The sequence below is a fragment of the Dipteris shenzhenensis genome, chromosome 27 (assembly GCF_047967505.1).
Source record: "Dipteris shenzhenensis isolate YYH24624 ecotype China chromosome 27, Dip_SZ_1.0, whole genome shotgun sequence".
Classification (NCBI taxonomy): domain Eukaryota; kingdom Viridiplantae; phylum Streptophyta; class Polypodiopsida; order Gleicheniales; family Dipteridaceae; genus Dipteris; species Dipteris shenzhenensis.
Window position 1 is genome coordinate 24,061,036 of NC_141622.1, and position 19,767 is coordinate 24,080,802.

Here is a 19,767-nt window from a genome sequence, read left to right on the forward strand (position 1 = left end):
ATTGAGGAGAGACTAAAGGGAAGACCAATAAATTGAGGGGGAAGAGGGAGCACTTAGGAAGGGATAAGAGACACCGTATATGGTGGAGCAAAAGCTACTCCAGCTTATTCCTCTATCATATATATATGAGTATACATGGGCACTGTACAAGTGGGTGGGCACACTGCCCTTTACCCCAACAACCTCCCACTTAAAGGCAGTGTGCCTTTAAGGGAGTATAGTACACATATAATACAATAAGCCATAGGCTAAAAAACAAGATGACCAGACCGTCATCCTATGCCCATCGACATTTCACAATGTACAAAGTGCATAGAGGATAAGCTGCTAGCAGACATTAGGTTTGCAGGATAGAAAATGACAAGTTGTAGATGCCTGTCAACCAAGATCTCACGCTAGATCTCACTGGGAGAGTGAACTCTCACCACCATGTGCTCCTGTGCTAAGTCCATAGCACCCGAACTGTCACTGTGCAAAAAAAATGTCTCTGTACCACTTGTGACCATAAGCACATGGCCTACAATAGACCTCTGCTAGTCTACCCAACCTACATCACCTGCATGCTGCTCCTGGAAGCATAAGGACCTGATGTCCACAACCGCTTCCCTACTGCCAAAATTTTCCATAATCATGCTACCAACTCCCACTGCAACGGAAGCAAGAACCGGAAGTGTAGCCCCAATGGCAAACATGTGAGAACCAAGTCTCAACACAGTCATGGATGCATGAAGTACTATGGCTGCCATATCAACCATAACTTGCTGCTCAATTGATCTATGATCATCAAACTTGCTGTGTTTCAAGTATGGAGCCAATACAGGCAATGGAGTACTCAGTAACTTCCCCCTCTCTATACTGAAACAACCAAGTATCTGACAAACATCATCAAGACCATGCAGCTCCCACTGCAAAGCATCCCTGTCCATAAGGAACCATATGGCAAGTAACCTCAGAAGGATAGCAACCTCCTGAATACTGAGACCATAACCTGTCTCACAGCGCATCACATCTTGAGCTCTCATAACGGTATCAAACCTATGAAGCCAAGCTCGAGGGGATTGCTTCTGGCCATGGAGGCACTTACGAAGCAAACATATCAATGATTCCTACCCATGCGCAATATGACTCGAGTCAATAACTGCAGAAACCACATCTATCCTGGCATAACCAGCCAATGGATCATACCGGGCATCATTAGCCAAGGTATCCTCCTCACCATGCATAGCCTCATCCTCATCTGCTAGAGGCACTCCGCATCCTGGGAGTAAACTGTAACTGTCCATAGAAGATGCATCAACAATCTTCATAGGAGTATAATTATACCTGTGGAATACTCAAGACATCTGACCGTCTCTGATTAAAATCAGGAAGTAATCATGGCTGTCCCAACTTTATAACCTACTCACCGTGGGAAAAACCTCCCACTCCAAGGGATATGGGCTGCCCCTGCAAAGAATTCGGACGTATCAGTGCACTTACACCCTCCTGGAACACCACTCTCCTGCTATTCGTAGTCCTGGGCTATCTAAACATAGCATCCTCTCTGAAATAGACATTATGGCTGCGTATCAACTCTCTAGTTGAAGAATCCCATAACCTGTAGTCCCTACTGGACTCACTGTATCCAAGGAAGATACACCTCCTCGATCGGGAACCATGAGCATAAGCCTCACATCCAAACACACGTAAATGCTCATAACATGGTGCCTTGCCTATCAAGAAGTCAAATGGCACTCTACCATTCAAAGATCTCCTGGGTGACCTGTTAAGCAAGTATGCAGCTAGCTTACATGCCTCAGCCCAATACCAATAGCATTCGGTAAGACCTGCATATCGGAGCATGCTACCAATCCTGTCCAATAGAATCTGATTTATGCCTTCTGCCAAGGCATCATGAGCAAAAAGAGGAGGAGTGGTCAACACCCTCCTGATACCAAGTGTATCACATAGATGCTGAAATCTAGAAGAGGTAAACTCTACATCACCATCAGTCATCAAGCTCAATAGCTTCTTTCCTGACTGATTTTCAGCATTACCCAAGAAGCGCTGAAATGTATCATATACATCATGCTTCTGCCGAATCGGATATACCCATATGTACTTTGTAGCAGCATCAATAAATGTCACAAAGTAAGAGGCGCCACCCAGTGAAACGGTAGGCATAGGCCCACAAACTACACTATGAACCAACTGCAATGGCTCAACATACCTCTCACTGACTGTCTTCCTCACAAAAGAGGATCCTGACTGCTGACCATCATCACAATCATGACATAAAATTTGAGAGACATCCATAATAGGAATGTATTGACAAAACATGTGTGCCTCAGGATCTATGGAGCGCTCTAAGGTGGATGAAACCTGTGTGGAAACATGATGAAGAGAGTGCTCATGACATGTATCTCAAGTCAATTAGGTTCCAAGATAGATTAGCTTGGACTCATAAAGAGAATCTTGAGATAGTGCAAAGTGCTTGATTGATATTACTTCAAATGAACCTCCCTTTTATAGGTGAGGGTACTTACATCCATTTTGCTTGCTCACATGTGGGATATCTCCTCCATGCCATGTGGCAGCTTACCCTTTGCTCATACCTTTGCTCTACATGTGCTCATGGCACCACAACTCTCAACACCTCCCCTTGGTGCCATAATCCTTTGGCTACTGCAAGGTGGTCAGATGTGAGTTACAAATCCATCACCTCCCCTTAGTGCATGCATTGCTACTTAAGGTGGTCAAGTGTGGTTTTTACATGTCAATACCTCCCCTGGGTGCTTTCATAGCTACTCTCAGGTGGTCAGGCTTGATTACAAAACATAGGCAAGGTTGCTTTTCAATACATTCCATTGATGTCACCTTTTGGCTCATAGCTTGATGACAATGGCATTCTCTTCTTTGCTTGGTGTAGCTTCATGCATGATGCTTTGTTCTTCCATGTGCCTTGATGCTTTGTGTGTGGATGCCATGCTTTCTGCTATGGTCATCTCATGCACTTGTGCTTTTGGCATACTTATGACAACGAAGTGTGCATACATGCTTTGATTTGTCATTTGTTGCAAAGGTCTTACCAATTGATTTCTTTCAATATTGGCAGTGTCTAATTGCATAGTCTAATTGCATACAATTATTTTGACATGACAGGCGTGTGGAGCTTGAAAAGACGATCACTTTTCCTTTTTGGAGCGTGTGCAAATTCTTCTTGGATTGCAAGTTATAGCTTGTTGATGCTTTTGTGAAGAAGAAGGGCCTTTGATGATGTGGCACAGGGATTCACATGTTGAATTCCATACTGTGCTTAACAAGGGGCTCTGTGCTTAGGTGGCACTTAACTAATCCTACCCCTAACCATGTGCCTTAACCATGGTTTAATTTAACCACACCAAACCTTATCTGCCACGTGGCATAAACTAGAGCACTGACCAAACCAATTAACCCATGGTTGCTTGGAGCTAACCCAGGTCAAAACTTATCTGCCATGTGTCAAAATGTGGTGAACCTTAGAGAAGAAGAAAATCTTGCTTCTCTGCATCGATGTCGGAGGCGTGGGCATGGCAACGGAGAACTTGGGCTGAGCGCATGCTCGTTGGAGAGGAGCTTAGGGGTCCCTTGCAAGTCATTTTGCTCGTCTGGATGGCTGATTGTCATTGGAGACCCCTCTGTGTAGAGGTTGCTGAGCCAGCTCGTTGACGTTGAAGCTTGTGGTTGAAAGCTGTGGAGAAGCTCTTTGATGGAGATGCTACATGTCCATCATCACCGTGCTCTCTCTTCGGCTGGATGCGCTACCCAAAAGACTCGCAACAGTCTGTCGACGTACAATTCCGATGGTCGTAGGCTATCTTCTGGCGGACAGCACCTGCTACTAGAGAGTCCTAGCTTGAACTCTGAAAACAAGGATGAGGATATTGGTAGCTTAACAGCTTCGCCTACTCGCTACACACGTAGGGAAGCCAGTCCTGAGTTCAAAATTTGGGGAGGTAATGATAGAGCCACTGTTGGCTTTCACGATCTTGGTCGCTGTGGCATCGTCTGATTGGAATTGTCAGCTAGCGGGAGGCTGCTTTGAGGTAGAGCTATGTCGTAGGAGCTTGTTCGAGCCAGGGCATTCATTGGATGACCGCGGCTATGTAGCTTCAGTATGCTTGGTTGTGGAGGCACTTCTACTGCGTGGTCGCTGCTATCATTCGGATCTTTCTACTTCAGTGCTTCAGATCTTCTTGTCCATCGTTGTTTGAGGCTTCTTCTATTTAGTTGTTCCCAGTCAAGCCTTGTTTTGCATGTGTGTCTTTATGGACTTGTGGCTATTCTTGCATTCTCCACAAGCCCATGCTTCCCTGCAAGCTTTCTTGCTCAACTCTCAAACTCTACTTGGCTCAGTCGTGGGAGCTTGCTTTTGTAGCCCGCTGCTCTTCTATTGCTTCTACTCATGCTGCCTTCATGATTGTCTATTTGCTGGGACACCCTCTGAGGCTCAAAAATCTCCTCAGAGATCTATCTCACAAAATAGATCTTTAAAAGGAACTCTCTATCTCTCTCTCTCTCACAGAAGATTATGAAGGAATTGCTCTCTTTCAGAATGGGAAGACGGAAGTTTCATAAGAACTCTCCTTCTACAACTAAAACTAACCTAGGAGAAAAAAACATGAGCTCCTAAGACATGCCTACAACTAATCTAGAAGACTAGACCTAAGCTCTGATACCATGACAAAACATGTGTGCCTCAGGATCTATGGAGCGCTCTAAGGTGGATGAAACTTGTGTGGAAACATGATGAAGAGAGTGCTCATGACATGTATCTTAAGTCAATTAGGTTCCAAGATAGATTAGCTTGGACTCATAAAGAGAATCTTGAGATAGTGCAAAGTGCTTGATTGATATTACTTCAAATGAACCTCCCTTTTATAGGTGAGGGTACTTACATCCATTTTGCTTGCTCACATGTGGGATATCTCCTCCATGCCATGTGGCAGCTTACCCTTTGCTCATACCTTTGCTCTACATGTGCTCATGGCACCACAACTCTCAACATGTATCTCAATGTTGTAAGGGCTTCCATACCTACAGTAGACATATGTCCAAGTCTGGCATACCATAAACTAACTGATAGCTGCTTACTAATCATAAGCATCTTATCCTGGACACTTGATACATGCAATGCATAAGAGAATCCAACCTGTGATCCCCTAGCCATAACCAGATTGCCTCTAGCAATCTTCCACGCATGATCACCCAAAGAGACATGATAACCTGCCTCAACCAACTGTCCAATACTGATCTTACTCGTAGCAAGTCTTGGTATATGTCTAACCCTCTGTAGAACAAGAATAGAGCCACTAGGCATAACAAGGTGGATATCCCCATAACCATAGACATCCATAGAATGATCAATGCCCATCAAACCACTCTCCACAATGCATTCCTGATATGCACTGAACCATGACCTATGAGGGGTCATATGACATGAAGCACATGGATCTAACATCCAATCACCAAGAATGGGTACATCAGTGGCCAAGAAGGAGGTGTCAGACATAGATAAAAGAATGCCTTCATCATTGCTACTATCAATGGAAACCTTGGCATCCACGCCTTGAAGCTCAACATGTTTCTTCTCCTTCTTCTGGTCATTCTTAACCTTGCTCTTCTTCTTGCATTTTCTTAGCCATTTCCAGCAGTACTTTTTCATGTGGCCATACTTTTCACAATAGAAGCATCTAACACAAGTCCGAGAGCTAGACTTGCTCTTGGAATTCCCCCTTGAACATGACCTATTTCTACCAATTGATCGACCTTTGGAGTGCATATCAAGGCTGTATTTCAGCCCATCAGGACATTTCAGCCCATCATGCTGTAACATAACACTATCATGGTCATACATCCGGCATATATGAGTATAGAACTCATATGCATGGTAGTCTACACCCTGTACACCATTCCGTACCTGCAAGTAGACTGACTTCGAGAGTGATGACTGAATGATAGAGCATGCTTGCTCATCCATGTCATCCCAATCACTCTGTTTAATGCTATTAGGCTTGACACCTTTGCATTGAATGGGCTTATGCTGCCTCTTCTGCACTAACACATCATAAATCTGCTCTTTCCAATACTGAAAGTTTGATCCATCCAACCTCTCAATATCAAAGAGGGCACTACCAGCTGTAGATGCCATATTTGTGGCACAATAGGTCACAACCAAAGAGCAGTATAGTGCAATAGGCAACCCAAATGACCAAAAAATATAGTGTTGTCCAGACCAATCAGGTCTCCAAATAAATTGGTTGATCTAATGCTCAAAAGCACTCAGCCATAAAGAGGCATAAACAATAATATATGCAGCCCAGTAACCTGCCAATGCCTGGCAATCCAAGTAAGAAATGCACTGAACCAAATGAGAAATGCCTACTCAACCAATGGCAATAGGAGCCCAACTCAACTATCCATAAATATCAGTGCGGCATCCACCAATGCAAATCCATAATGCATCGAAAATGGCATTTACTGCATCACCAATGCATCACCTCAAGTGTGCAATCCTTTGGCAACAAAATCGAGCATTCACCACTTGCCAAATGTGCCAAATTGACTTGCCAAAATGCCAATAATGCCCTTGGACTGAAGTGAGATCCCAATCACTTTTTGTGATTCTGTTGTGCAAGAGAAATCACATCCACTTTGGGCAAGATAACATGCTATCCTTATTTTTGAACATTGATATCTTTTCACCGAAAGACCGGATGCCAAAGCTGTAAACTACAAAGTTGTAGCTTGTAGAAAGATCTACAACTTGTCAGTTAACATCAAGATCCAAATCCTTGTGGATCTCAGATATTCTCACCTGAAAAATAGCTTTCTGCATATTGGTCACAAATAGACAGTAGACTGCAACTTTTTGTGGTTTTGCAGAGGCTGTAACTCCTACAGCTTATACTGGATCAAATTGCTTCCAAAATAAAAGTTGTAGTATGTTCTGTGAACTACAACTTTCCAGTTTGGCACAAAGCGCAATTTCGCACCAAGAAAGAGATATTCAGTCCTGAAAATGACTATTTTGTCATAAAAACCAGCAACAGTAGCAATTGTAATGTCCTGACCAATGGCAAACACAATGCCATAAAATCAGCCCCAAATACGGTAACAAATCAGCCCCAAAATGCTGACAAACCAGCCCTGAAACAGCTCCAAACAATGCTAATCTGACAGGATCTCAATACATCACCATACCACCGTATATGTATCCAACATAGGCAAATAACCATGCATCCAATGAACTGTCAATGCATCTCAACCAGGCATGTACCACTGTCAAAGCATGTGTGAACTTTCAAGCATCTGATCAAGGGCCTCCGTGTCGGGTGACAACTACAGCCTCTGATGGCCAGCTCCTTACTGCTCTGCCATACAAGTGACTCCTACAAGCACTCCACATAGAACTACAATCTCTACGACCTTGCTCACCCAAGCCTGTTTCTTGCCATCCTCTCAAGGGTACCTCCCCAGTGTCCACGGCTCCATCAGCCCTTGCCTCAGACTTTAAATCTATTTCAAGTGCAGGTCGTGGGATAAGCCACTTGCTATTGCTAGTCCTAACACCCTTGCACTGCATCAGGCTCAAAACAAATTACAAATCGATCATGGTAGTGTCAATCTCCACCTTGAAGACGATTTGTAACTAACCCTCGTAGATGATAAGCCTTCAGCCGTGTAGGATAAATCGAATCCCATAGCAAGCAGCGTTGAGGGACAATCTCATTCTGGCACAGCTCCTAGCGATGATTTATTGCTGCCATCTGTCGAGGATGTTGAGCAGCAACTTACAACAGCATCCTTTCTTTGCAACAAATGTCCCCTTTCTTTCGTAGGCAACAATTCTTGTAGTAGCAATCTTCGAAGTAGCTTTCTTCTTCCATGGATAGCTCAGCAATTCGTCAATTCGTGATGGAATTGAGCAGTGATGGATTTCACAGATGTTTGTACATTAGTGGAAGTGAAGACCCAAGTAAGCACGGTCATCACGATCAAGAGCACAACCAGCAATCCCGTCAACACCAATCTGGAGCCCACAGCCAGCAATCCGGTAGATCGGACCAGTTTGCTGATATGTTGTTTTGATCTACCATCACAGAGGTAGCTCAAGGTTCTTGCAAGAGCTCTCTATCAGACCTTCCCCTTCTTCTTATGAGCTACCAAGCCCAAGCTTGCTTTAGTTCTTGCAAGAGCTCTCTATTAGATCGTTCGCTTCTTCGCCTTCACTACAGTTCCAATTCGATCGATGAAGCTCCCACCGGGTTGCTCCTCTCTAACCTTGCTAGCCACACTCACCAAGCTCTCACCATGCTCTCACCAAGCTCTCCTTGGCTCTGATACCAGTTGTGGGGGAAGAGGGAGCACTCAAGAAGGGATAAGAGACACCGTATATGGTGGAGCAAAAGCTACTCCAGCTTATTCCTCTATGCACTTTGCACATTGTAAAGTGCCGATGGGCATAGGATGACGGTCTGGTCATCTTGTTTTTCAGCCTATGGCTTATTGTATTATATGTGTACTATACTCCCTTAAAGGCACACTGCCTTTAAGTGGGAGGTTGTTGGGGTAAAGGGCAGTGTGCCCACCCACTTGTACAGTGCCCATGTATACTCATATATATATGATAGAGGAATAAGCTGGAGTAGCTTTTGCTCCACCATATACAGTGTCTCTTATCCCTTCCTGAGTGCTCCCTCTTCCCCCTCAACATGAATGTGGACCTCAAAATGTCTAGCTACACGAGAGGCAACATTGTTTCATGTTACACTTGCAATGGTTGAAGGAACAAGTTATGGTAATTAAACAACATTAGGTGTGGTCAGATAGCGCTGCTTCACAACAGCTCAAGGCTAGATATGCTAGTTTGACTGGGTTAGAAATGAGCCATTTTTCTTAGCATCAGGAAACGGCAAGGGAGAACATGATTTGGTGAAGAGAACATTGACACACAAATAATTGAAGCCAGATGGAGCTATTTACAAAGTGTGTTGCTGATGTAGTCACTTATGATAGGGCCAAGATTTCAAAGGGGTCTGAAGCTTGATATCCTTCAAAACATAAAAATTGCACCTGTGTTTTCTGGGAGGTTAAAGTAGGAGATGTGAATAGGGAGGAAAAATGGAATTTTGGAAGTATCCCTGGTAACTGGTAGGTGAGTAATTGCGGGTCACTGTGGGGGTTGGTAATTAACTGTCAGTCGTGGGCGCTACCTAATGTCATCTCCTGGCAAAAGCTCTATGTCATACCAAGGCTATAGTGACCCCATTCGGTCATATCCCTATTCTAAACATGGAGGGGATGTCTCCAAGTGTAATATGTGTGTCCATCCTCTGTCGAGTATGATGTGTCACTGGATCTTGGACTCATTGGTGGTAACCTATGCATTCTACCTGGAAGAACTCTGTGATCATGCTCTAAAAGGAGTTTGCCAATGCACCTTGTCCCTATCTCTATGATTTGAGTAAGCTCTCTCAATGTATAAGTTCTCAAGGATGAAAACAGCTAAGCATCTCTAGTTTGAAAAGGCGAGGAAGCAGAAATGTAGCTTGAAGTTGTCTCTAAAGAGGAATTAGGAGTGACCACAGATCTGATAGTATACTAGACACTTGAAGATGAAATGCTCCTCTGACTCAATCTCTTGTATAGAGAGAGAGAGAGAGAGAATTCCAAGCTTGAGCAAAAATAAACTATAATATTCCTCAAAGAGAGAGTGTTATATAGATGAAGGTTTTAGAGATTATCCAAAGCCACATTTCTAGGTAGATTTCTAAACTATTTGACTTGTCCTAGAACTATCCTAGAGGTTACTTATTGTGACTCTTCTGCATGCATTCAAGTAGAGGAAAGCCATACTACTCATCTTATGGTCATCAGTAGTTCCAAAAGAACAGATACATTACTACAAAAGGAAGACAAGAAGCATTCAATTGACTAGAATGATCAGACTCAGAGTCAAAGAACAAATTTAAAAAACTCAAAGAGACCAACAAGGAGGTACCTCCTGGGGGGTGCACCACTAAGAAACCCTATGTATCTCGTGGGTTCAAGGGGTATTGGAAAAACCCCTCGACTAAAAGTTCACCCCAATAAAAACACCCCTCTTTACTTATGAACTAAGTAGTTTTTTTCTAAAGTTGAATTTTAAAACCCCTCTTTTGCAAAGCAACATCTCCTCTAGAAATATGAACAAAGCGATCCAAAGATGAGATGGAGGAGTTGATAATGAAGAATGTCCCCAATGCCTTGGATACATTAAGTAGTTTTGTTGAACAATAATTACATAAAAAGGTAAAAACAAAAAGCAGTAGGAAGAAAATGCAATAGCAAAACTAGACCATCAATCAACTACAAGAATAGGTACAATAACTACAACACACTCTAGCCACTACAACAGAGTAGCATGGTTGCTAGGTTAATGAGGTAGCCACAAAATTAACAACACATCAAAATCCTATACCTTGATACAATCTTGGTTTAAAGAAATCCAAGATGAATTTGTTCATAGTGTGGATATTCTTGTAGAGAAAAACATAGAACCATAAACAACAACTATTTTTCTCACTGAATAGTTAAATGCCCTCTCCAAATTAAAACAATTGATGATGGAATGATTAATGCATCTATGGTGAGTTTGACATTATTTGTATCTCCAATCAAGAGTTGCAAGATATGTAGGAAGAACTAGTCCAGCATGGACAACAAAATATAGGCAAGTATTAAAGACAAGTTCTAGGCTGTGGCTAGCAGGCTATTTGAGATCTATACTAAATATTACAATGAATCTGACATGGGTTTACTTCTCAAGATTATAGCACTTGGAGTAGGAATGCTTCAACTAAAACATATCCTTTCTTCTTACTGAACTACTGCACATGTTGATGAATAGAAAGATGCTTTAGGAGATACTTTATGAAACATTTCTCCCATTTCGATTGATGATCCGAAACATAGCACTTGAGAAGTGTTGGGTGTTGGAAGTAATGAAAGCTAAAAAATGGAAGCACAATGGAGAAAAACGAGATGCTGTAATAGATTGCTCCAAAATTGAAGTGTGGAGGCTCAAGGGAGAGCCAACATAACAAAACCCTAGGGCTAACTGCCCTAACTGGACTAAGTGTCCTAAGTGAACTAGATGGTACATAAACTAACTATACCAATAGTCCTAACTGACTATAACTAGGCCTACAAGGCTCATACCAAGGTATAAGTGGCATCTATGAATATCCCATGAGATAGCGTACAAACCCCCCTCCATGGTATGGGATGTGCACAGTTTCCGAGCATGCAATCATTGTAATTGTACTATGTATGCAAGTTTGAGTGATAAGGAGGCAAAGTTGTTGGCCTTTGACCACAACAATGTCACTGACTATCATAAAGTCAATGTTGAGGATAAAAGGACTATGTTTCATACCAAGTTTGTTTATAATTGTCAAAGAGAATTGATCTAACATTACGAGAGTTCCATATGTCTTTGCCAAATGAGACAAGGGTTTCCACAACTATAAAGGATTTAAAAGGCCAAGTGATAGCTATAGAGTGTGGAGGGAGTGTTCCAATTTTCTTTTCATAGTGGAGAATTATGGGATCTCATTTATGCTACTCTTATAGAACTTAGACGAGAAATGGAAAAGGAAGATCTTAATTAAGGAAATAAAATATGACAATCTACCTCTGAAGCCTTTACCTAAAAGATGAGACTTTAACTAAGTCATGCTAGGTAGAGTTGTAGTAGTGGGAAATCTCTCTCTTGAAAAGATGGGGGAAGAGTTTGATGGGTAAGTAAATGTCTCTCTTTTTCTTGATCATGAGGCTTTTTCATAATAAAATGTAATATATACCCTTTTTTTCACGGTGTTTTGCTATGAGAAAGTAAAGTATTTTATATATGTTTAAATGCAAGTATAAGATATACATGAGAATGCAAGAATGTATGATATGACAATTGGACATGTTAGAATGGAACTCGATTTGAGAGGAGTACCTTGAGGTATCAAATGATGTACTAAGGACTCAACTATTGGTATGAGTAGGAAGTTAGCTGTTGTGATTGATAATCATATGGGTTGTGAGTGGATGTGAATGAGGAAAAACCAAGGGTATGTTGAGTGCATCTAGAAGTTATTTATAGTTCCTTGAGAAAAAATGAGGTAATGAATGGAACATCCCATTTTCTCCAATACAAAGTGAAAGTCCTTGAGCAATTATTGCATCATGCCATCACATTCTAGTTCATATTCATCCAATGAACTACCAACTAAGTAATGAGAATTCTATATATGGGTTTGGGAACATATCGAGTCCATCTAGCAATGAACAAACACTTTCATTAGGTGTTTTGGAAAAGGCATACTGCCCTTGTGGAGTCCACAACATAGATAGACTACATGGATGTCTAAGCAAACAAATTCACATGTTAGCAGCTATCTATAGCTAGCATTTTGGTCATCCTGCTAGGGAATGTTCTATGCTAGATGTGGGCAAAATGGGGGACACCAAATCCCTCATCTTTGACTTTGGATGCCCTATTTCATCTGCTACAAGAATTTTTTCTTGCCTTGTGTGAGGCCATAAAATTGGAACCTCCAACTTGGCTTTATAAGTGTCCTCTCAAGTGTCTCCCTTGAACTCTTTGGTGAGGTTGATAATGTGGTTCTTGTAGCTCAATAACTCATGTTGCTCCATAGAGAGTTTGCTTATGGCTAGAATATTGTTGGAATAGGGGCCAACTGGATTGATGAAGAGTTTTGCACACATTTGACATGTGGACAATTGTGTGGGACTAATCCCATAATCAAATGTGTGTATTGAGGGGCCTTAGATATAAAGGCCTCATTTTCCCTCTCTCTCTCTCATCCCTCCCAGGATTTTTTGGGAGTAGAGAGGGGCTCTTTGCATGGCTAGGGGGTGGGGCTTAGGAACCCCTGTACCCGGTGCACTCTTGGTGCCATGTGGTGACTAATGTGTGGCCCTATAGTAGTATCAAAGCAGGAAGATTATGTGGATTGCGCATCATTGTTGGTGCATGCATGACACGTGGCAATGATGCAACTACTGTGGACTATGCGTTGTAGAGGCACCGCGATTTTGTGGTAGACATTAAGTGCAACAGCATGCAGAGGTGTCACGCAGACATTAAGTGCAACAGCATACAGAGGTGTCACGATCTACATGCGAAGTTTAGTGTGGCATGATTTTCAACAATGGTTGCTTGCACTAGTGGCTTTATTGGATGTTGTGGAGTAACATGGACTTTGAAGGCACTTTGGGAGGTCTTTGATTTGACCTACCCCATGCAGTTTGTCCAAGGGCACCCTTGGTTGTATGCACTGGGCCTTTAATTTGGTCAATGCTTGTTTTTAGTAGGTGCTTGGCCCATGCGGGGTATTGGAATATGGGCAAACCCCCTTGTCGATTAATGAAGGGTCTCGCATGCATTTAACATGTGGAGAAGTGTCTGGGACTAATCCCATAATCAAATGTGTGAGGGGCCTTGGATATAAAGGCCTCATTTTCCCTCTCTCTCTCATACCTCTTGAGGATTTTTGGGAGGAGAGGGAGCCTCTTTGCATGGCTAGGGGGCGGGGCTTGGGACCCCCCATACCCGACTTGGTGCCACATGGGTACTGCTACGTGGCCCTATAATAGGGCATTTATATACTTTCCCTTTTTGAGTTGGATGAGTGATATTGAAAGTTCATCTGATCAGGGATATCAGAGAGTCAAAGATATGATGCTGGAATGAATCACAACTCAACCTGGGAGGAGTAGAAGTGAATCGCAGCAATAGAAAGAGGGGTCTGGGAGAAAGAGAGAATACAACACACCACACTAGGGCCCAAAAGGTCTTTATTACAATAGAATAATCTTTGTACAACTGGCTCATGAAAGAGCATTAGTATGAGTACAATTGTGAATGAATCTGGGAGGCCAAGGGCCTTCTTTTATAGACTAGGCCTAGCAAAAAGCTAGGGCCTACTTTCTAAAAGCTACTTTTACAAAAAGCCAAGCTTTTAGTATTTTCCCTTTTAAATCTGGTGCTTTGGAGCTTTTAGGTGCCTTTTAATCTTGTGGACCCTCTTTTTAATGAGGCAACCCCTTTGCCTTTACTTTTTGAGCCTTGTGGGACTTGCTTTTTATACTTTTCTCCCCACTCTTGGGTCCTTTTTGCACTCTCTTAGGTCCTACACATGGCACAAACAAATTCCAACACTTTAACTCGTTAAAGGTTTGCAAAATGCAGGCATTCCTAGGTCTTGGACTAATCCTAGTCCCTTGTGGGAATCCCCACAGTTCTGCAAATCAAAAGTAGTAAAACTTATTCTAGTGAACCAAAGTCAGTTTTCTTTTACCATAGTCAATCTGATAAAGACTCTTCTTTATTTCTTGGGAGAAATACCAATTGGTGACATCCCCTCAGCTTGTAATTAGTATTTCTCAACTAAAAAGCTTCTTGATATAGTTGTAAAACTTGGGGATACCTCCTCTCTTGGCATCAATTGCCTAATAGTTCAGGTACCTGGCAAGATATCTGCAGATAAACTTTCCTGTGGGTACTTTTCTTCTTTGTGTGGTACATAGTCTGTTCTTGTCGGAGAGTCTCCTCCATCTCTTCTACCTAAAGTGGATCTTGGAATCTGGTAACTTCCGATCATTGATCAGTCTTGTGGCATTCTCTGCTCCTTTTGGTTGACTGGCCTTCCAGGGTACTAGGCAGCCACACGCCCCTCTTTCTACATCTTAAAAACTTGCTTTTCAGGTGGAGATTCTTGCTTTTCTTTGGCATTTCTTGCTCTTTAAGAGCACTGAGCAGCCATAGACTCTTCTTTTTCTTGGCGTTTCTTGCTCTTTAAGAGCACTGGGCAACCATAGGCCCTTTTTTTTTCTTGGCGTTTCTTGCTCTTTAAGAGCTTTGGTTAACCATAGGCCCTTCTTTCTGATTCTAGATTGATTATTCCATCCATGCATTTTCCATGCCACTACTATGCAATAATCCTCTTGCTATGATCAACCCACCTGAGTCCTTTCGATTTGGTGCCATTCTCGATCATATTGGTCCAAATTCCTTGGAATAACAAAGCTCTTGATGATTTTATTACTAAAGTATTTTCAAGTATCTTAAGGTTTGGTTACAATGGTATCAAAGCATAGGATTTCCACTTTCCTTGGTGGAAAAAGTCCAAGTTTAGCATGCAGCAGTGAATCAAGGTGAGGCACACCTGTTTTTGTATCAGTTCAAGTGCTCAAGGGTGAGGCGCACTGACTGTGACATGATTCTTGCTTGAGAAGGTGGGGCACTTCTGTTTGTGAACTAATACACATCCAAGAAGGTAGGGCACTCTTGTTTGGAGGCTCGGCACTAGGAGTTGAGGTGCATCTTTCAGGAGGCATAAATTTGTCTTGGCGAGACGTTTGTTCTCTCTCTATCACCCTATCTCTTGGGGCTAGTTTCTTCTCTTCTCTGTAATCTATCAAGTGGGAAAGACGTTTCATCCTGTCGTTATCCTTGGTGATGTGTGCTTCCAATCTCTTGCTCAAAATTCTTGCAGAAAAAAGCACTTGCTTTTCACGAAAAGCATCTGCTTCTCTTTAAAAAAACACCCGCTTTTCACAAAAAGCAACCGCTTTTTGTGCGATATGCGACCTTATTTTCTCCAAAGCGGCATGAAAAGCCTAGCAATAAAAGCAGCAAAAAGCAACGAAGAGCAAAAGTTGCTATTTTGTTTTTCTCATCATGGATGTGGCCTCTTAGCCCTCACAAGTAGAAGCGCCTAAGCAAGATTGCAAGATGAAGAGGAGAAGGTCCTAGGATGAGGATTCCTATAGAGAACTATTGGCTGGAGTGGCAAAAGCAAGAGATAACCACTTCTTAGTTGAAGCTTGTTGTCCTTGGAAAAAGTGGCTTTAGAGATGTTATGGGACATCTAAAGATAAGTATTTCTTTCATGTTTATTAAGCTTGCCTTATTTTAATTTAAAGATCTAACCCTTGTATCTTATTACGAGGAAAGAAGTGTATTGTTTCAGGAATCAAAAGCCAACCACACAAGATTTCTTATACATACATATGTGGTCCTAAAGTATTCCTTGATGGGACAAGCTAGTTATTCTGAGTTATAGTTTTGGAGGATTCCAAGTTATTGTACACAAGTGATATATTATCTATTATGAAACCAGTTTTTTGTGACTTATGTGGTCAAGGCTATGGACTATTTATTTGGTCTCATCAAACTTTTGTACACATAGTACCATGCCAAAAGAATCTCAAAGTTATTACATCTAGTTTATGGTTTTGAGCAACTTATGCCAAAGAGGAGAAGTGTTAGAGACTACTTGTATATATTTTATGAATTGAAGAGTTAGATTCATGATAGATTCAAGATCAAACCCTATTTGAGGATAGTATGTTCAAAGTTGGCAAGTTGATGGTCATGCGCCTGATTTTATGATCTTCAATTAGGGAATTGAGTTATGATAACAAGTCATGATCATCAGTTATGTTCTTATGGATGATGAGATGATCAAGTATCCAATCCTTTATGGTGGAATTCCATGTGGTCATTATTGACCAAGTATTTCAGTTTCAAGTTATATTATCTCAGTTGATCAAGTATCCGATCCTTTATGGCGGAATTCCATGTGGTCATTATTGACCAAGTATTTCAGTTTCAAGTTATACTATCTCAGTTCCAAAGGAGTTTCAGTTATGATATTCAGTTTTGTTTTTTTCTTGTTATGGAGCATGACATGCTCAAGACTCAAGTCCGAGACCTCAATATGGCAGTATTTTATGGTCACTATTGACCTAGTATTTCCTTCAGGATTCTATTATTCAATAGTTTCCAGTGGGATTTGTTTTATACAAGAACTCTTATGGTTTCTCATGGATTATTATGGCCAAAGCGAAGAATTTTACAGTTCATCTATTAGTTATATGTCCTTTTGGAAAGTTTGAGAACCCTCCAAGTTTATGTCTGACCAGCATGAGTATCATCGGTATGGAGATTACCACTTCATTTAGAAAGATTTGAGAGGATTCTCAAAGAAAAGAGGATATGGAAAGATTCCAAGAAACAATTTTATTAAGGCTAAGTATGTTCTTTATGCTGATAAAGTTTGCCTTATGAAGATCTAACCCTTGTATGGCAATACTAGGAGAAAAGTGAACTGTTTTCTTGAACTTGTTTCAGGAAGACACCTCTCATGAATGAGAAGTCAATGAGTGTGATATGCCCAAATATTGGCCATGTGATTTATTGCTTCCTTTTTATTCAGATTCAAAGATGGAGTTGCAGCCAAAGAAGCCGAGGGAATACAGAGCCCTTGGAAGAAGCAATCATTTCAAAACTCTCTAGTCCAGCTTGTGAAAGTCAAAGAAGAAGCAGTCAACACCAAGTGAAAGGGGCATGGATTTGCCAAGAATGAAGGACATTATAAGTACTGGAAGGGAAACTTCTCTGAGTGTATCTACAGACATTAACACACAAAACAACTTCTGGAACAAATCGCAATATGGCTCTACTCCCTGGAATAGCTTGTAGAGGATCCTGGGCACACTTAGACCAAATCGCAACAGTGCTAGGCTCCTTGGAATCAATTTGCAGTAGGTCTGGGTGCTTTGGATTCAATTCGCAGCATCTCTAGGCACAAGGTAGGGCTGGAAACCCTAATTTCAACAAGTAGACAATCCTCCAGAAGGGATGGGAATTGGATCACTGCAGTTGGACTCTTTCCGAGCACTTGTACGGATTAGAGAGTCGAAGATATGATGTTGGAATGAATCATGACTCAACCTGGGAGGAGTAGAAGTGAATCGCAGCAATAGAAAGAGGGGTCCGAGAGAAAGAGAGGATACAACACACCACACTAAGGCCTTGAAATAAGGGTTGGACCCCCCGAAGGTCTTTATTGCAATAGAATAATCTTTGTACAACTGGCTCATGAAAGAGCATTAGTGTGAGTACAAACTTGAATGAATCTGGGAGGCCAAGGGCCTTTCTTTTATAGATTTTACCAATGCAAAGAAAAAGTAGTAAAACTTATTCTAGTGAACCAACTTGTGCCAATTAAAAAAGCAAATTAAGAGTTTGTGTAGACTACAAAAGCTCAACAAACAAACAATGAAAGATCCATTCCTTTTGCCATTCATGAACCACATCCTAGACACGGTAAAGGGGCATCCGATATATTCATTCATGGATGGATAGAGTGGGTACAACCAAATCACATTTGTTCAAGAAGGTCAAGAGAAAAATTCTACCTCTATGATCGAATGGGGAGCATACTTCAACAATGCCATTCGGGTTGAAGAATGCACCAGCCACATTACAACGCTTCATGGTGGAAACCTTTTAGGAATACATCGATGAATTCTCAACAATATTCCTAGATAACTTTCTATCTACACTATGAGGCGCACACACTTAGAATGCCTGCAAAACAGGTTTCAAAAATGTCAAAAGATCCAAATCTCCCTCAATCCATACAAATGTGTATTCTCAGTGTTCTCAAAGTTCTTGCTAGGGCACACAATTCCAAGTGATGGCATCATGGCGAGAAGTCATCAATACCTGCCACACCTTGTCAAAAGGGAATGCATATAAGGGTGTGTGGGTTCAATAGAAGAGCCGGTTATACTACCATGGCACAAAAGACTTTTGTAATACAAAGACTATTTCGTTCAACTCTTGAGTGCTTCTATTCAACTATCAGCTTCATTCGAATCAATTTGTCTTCCATTTAACACTTCATCCATTCGTTGCAACGTGCATAGCACTTGCTTTCCATCTCATGCCTAGCAGTTTGGAAACAACAATCACCTAGAATGAGTGCAAATTACAATAGCATGTCTATATAAATGAATGAGCCTATCAACCATGATTCGATGTTTAAGTTAGGCTTGAAGTATGAAAAGTAGTTCTCGCATTAGCTTTCTTGAAGAAGATTTATGGTTGGTGAAGTTTTTCGCCTTGGGTTGAAGAAGAGAAGGTACGGTTCAAAAATTGAGGAGGAGAGCTTTTCTCCATCCATAGATCAAGGGAGCTAGGGGCTGAGAAGTGTAATTTAAGCGTTAAGAGTTGCAAGGTTAGATTGTAGGTGGAGGAGTTAAGGGTTGCAAGGGTAGATTTAGGAGTTAAGGGTTGCAAGGATAGATTTAGGAGTTGTAGGGTTAGACCATGCATTGATAGTGATGAGGAAGCACAGATGCTAAAATTGAGAGTGCACAAGAATACAACAATGGAAGACATTAGTCCATTCCGTTTGATCTATTCCCTCTCTTTCTTGGTGTAGCTGCATGGAAGGTTCCAATGCCAAGCATGAGAGGCAATCTTTGTCAAGAGAGTAGACATGTCGTATATATGTGACAATAAGAAAGGTTGCACCTATGACTCGGACTTTGCATGTCTAATGCTTACTCCTAACCATGCATGAGAGCATCATCACTTGTAGTATCTCTATGTCCTCCATGTATCTTTCCGAGGTCTGGCCCATAGAAGGCTGCCCCATACATAGCTGATGTGGCATATATGAGTGTCAAACAGCTAGCACTTTGTTTGGAGTTTGTGAAAGACCGGGAGAGGGGAAACATTTACCGTCTTCAAAAGACCAAATTGGCTTGTGAGACCTATGTGTTACAATGGTATCTCATCCAAGGTAGTACAAAAACGAAATGAACAAACTAAAAAGTACAATATTGAATGTAGATGTGAATCTACTAAAAGAGTGCACAAGAACACAAGTGTGG